Here is a 5,238-nt window from a genome sequence, read left to right as displayed (position 1 = left end):
GCGCAGTGTTTTTGACTAAGCACGGGCGAATTTACACAAGCTTGACTCCATAGCATCAGCACCGATATGAGTGTATGTTGTGCCATACTATGAGCCATATGTTGTGTTGAAAGCTCCACTCTCCGAGCTGCAGCTTTAAAGGTCAACAAGGTTTCACTTTGACCTTGAGCCAGGCTTCGCACACCTAACGTCATACCACGTGACTGGCCACAGCTGGAGCCCAACTGCGCGTGCGCCGCGCCGCGGCGCAGCGCCTTCGCCGTACCACGTGACATGACCACGTGATTAGCCGTATATCAGGCGCGCCTCGCCGCGCACTCTTCAGTGGGAGCCGTTCGGGTCCCGACCACGCGGAGCGATGCAGCTGGGTCCTTCGCTCGTCTCATTAGGAACAGCTCAGATAAACCTCAACCATTTTTGTGGAGCTCAATTGTCACTCTCGTTGTTGGTTCTTGTAAAGGTTTAATGATGTTGGGTACCCCTTTACAACTGGCATGCTCGCGCAGGTTGGATTTACAAGTTTCGAGAATGTCGCATTTCTGCTGTTTAAATGTTTATAAATGCGAGGGAAAGGTGTTCCAACGCTTATTGCTACGTTAAATAAATTTTAAAAAGAAATGAAATAAAGAACATTCAATTAACCGTTAAGCAAAACGATAACTTAACATTGTTGCAACGTTTTGAAACTACCTGGCAGGTGCCAGAAAGAGGGAAAGGGGTGGAAAGCCCTCGTATTCCTTGTCATAAATGTATTGGCCTTTAGGACTCCTAGTCTCGAATTATATACACTCATGCCTGTATGTCTCAACAGTGAGGAAAAGGAAAAAAGAAAGCTGTCCAGGCACCGGTGAGATTCGAACTCACGATCTCCTGTTTACTAGACAGGCGCTTTAACCAACTAAGCCACGGCGCCGACGAGACACTGCACCAAGCTCGTCCTAAATAAGCTCCGACGAATGCAATAGCGCATATTACGGATGTAATTATCGTTCAGTGCACGTTGCCTCCACGCCTTGTCCGCTTGCTCATCGCCAAGGTGAGCACGCGCGCAGTGCGTGCCTAGCTTCCCAGAAGAACAGCCGTCGCGATCGGTTGCCTGTCTCGTCCGGGGCCGTCGTTTCACTGGAGAAAGCGGAAGCCCGGAGTAACAGAGGCGGTCGTAATCCTGGAGTATATGTTAGGCCTCTTTGACATGACAGGTTATCATGAGAAACTTCAAGATCGCGTGATCTTGACCTTGAGCAAAACATGGCTGAGTGCCTAGACAGGCAAAGCATAAAGGTAGCGTAAAAAAAATATGAAGAATTTTAAAGATATATTTCAGAGTCTAGGAAAGGACCTGTCCACACTCCACCATCGGCACCGAAGCATTGGCAAGGTAAGGGTATACAACTAGTTACGTTAGGTAATGGCCGCAGATCCGGGTGGACCGTGAGAGCGAAATAACTAGGAGAATAAGGCTGAAATCGAGAGCATTTGGCAGATACTTTTATATAATGAATAACAATTTACCTCAAGATAAAAGTATATAAGCGCCGTATGCCGCAAGTATTGACCTAAGGGGCAGAAACGTGGAGCATAGCCAGAGGGTTGATATTAAGTTGAGGACAACGTAGGTACCTAAGGAAACACAAATGATAGGTAGGTGGAATGTTCATAGAGAGGAAGAGAGCAGCGTGCTTCAGCAACACACGTGAGTTATTGATATCCTGCTCGAAATCAAGAGGAACAAATGTGCGTGGGCAGGGAATAGGATGAGAAGGCAAGGTACCCGATGGTTCATGAAGGTAACGGAGCAGATTCCAGGGAGGGCAAGCGTAGCAGGGAGCGTAAGAGTAAGGTGGGCGGGTGAGATCGGGAAGATTGCAGTTGTCCGCATCCGTGGACAGATTTTTTTCAGTTCTTGTGAACGGACGGTTCAGTGGTTGTTTCTATGTGCACAGTGTGTTTCTCTATCACCCTTCATAGAAAAAAAAACCCTGGCCATGGCTGTTTTTCCATGGAAACATACTTGCGTGGAGCAGATTTTTTGGCTTGAAGGTGTATATAAGAGAGCATTGATACTTACTCAGTGCCGGCACTCACCATGTTGGATGGTGTCTGCATACAATGGGGCACTGCTGCTTATAATTCTGATGTGAGAAAGTTACAAATGTCAGTCGGAACCATGCCAATCACCCGCCGTGGGTGTGTGCCATTAAGCCTGAGGACGTCATCATCATCATCATCACCCCATCGAAAAAAGGACACTGAGAGCTGGCTCGAGCGCGAGCGCCGAATCTTAGTGAAGAAGTTGAGGACGAAGACTAAAGTACACGCCTCGCTCTTCTCATAGGCCTTCCTTCCTTCCTTCCTTCCTTCCATCATTCCTTCCTTCCTTCCTTCCTTCCTTCCTTCCTTCCTTCCTTCCTTCCTTCCTTCCTTCCTTCCTTCCTTCAAAGACGACCTCCGATCTCACTGCAATCAGAAAAGAAAGGTGGCCACCCAAGCTGACGAGAATTCCACCGGCGAAAGCAGAAAGAGCCCTGCTACGTCGTTAACGTGGAGGCGCCACCCCGTTGCTGTACTGTTCCACCACGGGTTCCGCTTTCCTGTGCCACCTGCACGGAGTGTGGCTGTTCTCGGTGCGCGTCATGTACCAATGGAGCCGGCTCACCCCAGACGCGTGCTCAGCCGGCGGCGTGGCGATATGGAAGAAAATGGTTATTCCGTTCCTCAAGGACAGCGCCTCCAGCCACTGCATATGGTGAGTGTACTTCATCAGCGCCAGACAGAGCACGGGCACGTCCGTCATTTTGTGACACGCCTCGAAAATGTTCCTACATACGCACTTTTCTGCCCCCTACCGTTCAGTGCTCACTTGTCATCGGCGTATACCGTGGACCACTCGAGGCGCTTACCGTCGGCAGCTTACGGAGTGGAAGCAGATCAACTCCTGGAGGACGGCACCTACAGCCACTGCACCAGGCATGTCTACTTATTCCGTATCTACTGACGCGCCTATGTAGGCAGACCTGCCGGTTTGCAGCGGTTTTCGACACTGGTCCGATGGACGCTGCCGTTCTCTGTTATCTATTCAGTGCCGAGCTGCCCTCCGAATACCTCATGGACCACTGGTGCCGACCGCCACCGGAGGCGTTCATCACCGACAGCGTTAAGCGGTGGAACCAGATGGCTGCTCAAGTCCTGGAGGACGACACCTACAGCCACTGCACCAGACATGTCTACTTTTTCAGGTACCACCGATACGCGCAGGCCGGCCTGCCAGTTTGCTGCGCTGTTCGACACAGAGGTTCCGTAGGGGAGGGCACCGGAATAAATTTGACCACCTGAGGATCTTTAACGTGCACCGACATCGCACACCACACGGGAAACTGAAATAGAACTTATGAAAAGCGTATAAAGTGACATAGGTACGGCCACACGTGCATGATCAAAAAAATAATAATAGTATGAAAACCGGACAGAGCATGCGGTAAAAATGTATTTCATGCAAGAATTTTGGACCTCATAACCAGTTGCGAGTTCGGGCTTTTCATTCGTGCATCTCTGTTTCTTGTCTCGTTAGCAGTGTTGAGTTGAAGCACGCAGTAACTAAGAAGCTGAACCAAGTTGCCGCGATTTTAACACTGCTTGAATTGTCCACATTCCCGTATTCGCTGAGTGTTTGGTCATCCAAACGGGCCCTCAACGGGCGCTGTCGTGCATTTCGCGGAGAGGGTGGAGATGCGATGCAACTTTCGCTGTTACTTCGCTCCGTGAAAACCAGAAAAAGAATGTGAAGGTTGTTTAATATTCCACACACGCACACACCTGAAATGAACGGGTATACAGTCAGGTTTTACTGCCTCGTCATCATTGTAGTCTGGCCGCAGAGTATGCGCAGACAAGCATTTATACCCGCGAAAGAGGGGACACGACAAGACCCTAGCGTTACTTGGACCTCGCTGCTCATGCACCTAATTTCGCCGGTTTAGCGCAATTGTTGTAACGAAGGGACAGTGCTAGATATTGGTAAGGCCTGGGTATACGCTCTCCATCAGCTACAATGGTAAGACACGATGCTGCAGCTGTAGCGAGGTATCCTGATATTCTGTGATGCTTCTCCACACTCAAGGGAAGTGAATTTGCAGTGAATTTCACATTAACTTGAGCAGACAAAATTAACACTGGACGGAGGGGACCTGAGAAACAGTGGTCCTCTGTATATTTCCTCTTCTGTGCGTCTTCGCTGCCATGCAGTCCCCTAATGCTGGCGTGGTGGGAAGCCTCCACAAGAGCGCCTCTTCACCCCCATATCACACTCCACAATCCCTCGTCATCTCTTGCTAGCCCCCCTTCTAGGATTCTTCCCACCCAAGCTTTATCATTTCATTTATTTGGTCTACCTATCTCGAATATTACGGCATCAATAGATTAGCGCCTTCCTTCTGGAATTTTCGTTGAACTCCTTGGCTTTCACCGACCTACGTATATGGTCGTTCCGAACTATGTCCTTTCAAGTCAATCCGAACATCCACATCTGCTATGGTCTTAAAACACAGGTTTCGATAGTTGTGCAGAACCGAGCTAGTCTAGCCCCGCCAACACAGTCTTGGCTGACCTTATCTCCGCGAGATAGAAGGGATACTGAATATAATTACTCACAAGGAACGAATATAGCCTGCATTATTCGGAGCTCTTGTCTCCGGCGAGCTGTTTCGATCTCGAAAAATCAACTTGCCCCTTCCTGCAGTTTCACTAACATTGGGAATTCTGTACACGAATTGATCACTAACTAAGCGATGCTTAGTGGGGTTATAGCAGCAATCGCTTTTATGAAGGCCCCAAATTGGGATAGCAGGTTTCAATTCAGCTCTTTCACTGTTGCTCACGGTTCACAACCACAAGAAATTATGTACAGAACACGAACGAAACGCAAACCGTCAACTCGTACGGGTTTAGTAGTAAATTTAAAAAACTACAGAAATGTAATCCCCGCAGGTGCGATAACCTGGGTGGCGACCGGTGGACCTGTGGGATCATCTGCGACGTCCGAAGCACCCACGTTGGAGGGTGTACAGCAGCATCTTGAGCTACTGCCTTCCCGTGAGTCACTTGCTGCTGGCTCTGTTTGTCACCACTTTGGTCACACTTTCATGGTTTCATGACGCTCGTTGTGTCATCACGAGAGGCGTGGCGATGGGCCCCTTCGCACCCCTTCGCTGCTCACTGAACTCAGCCCAACCGACTTCTGTG

The 5,238-nt window shown here is 49.4% G+C and overlaps 1 non-coding gene across 1 annotated transcript; it reads right to left on the bottom strand.

Annotated features, from left to right (window-relative positions):
* Positions 1-839: 839 nt before the first annotated feature.
* TRNAT-AGU (transfer RNA threonine (anticodon AGU)) lies at positions 840-913 on the bottom strand. Its single transcript has one exon. It is a non-coding gene; the product is annotated as a tRNA-Thr (tRNA).
* Between the last annotated feature and the right edge of the window lie 4,325 nt (positions 914-5,238).

Source organism: Amblyomma americanum, chromosome 5 (genome assembly GCF_052857255.1).
Source record: "Amblyomma americanum isolate KBUSLIRL-KWMA chromosome 5, ASM5285725v1, whole genome shotgun sequence".
Lineage (NCBI taxonomy): Eukaryota > Metazoa > Arthropoda > Arachnida > Ixodida > Ixodidae > Amblyomma > Amblyomma americanum.
Note: the sequence above shows the minus strand (reverse complement) of the source record. Positions and strands in the feature narration are given on the sequence as shown.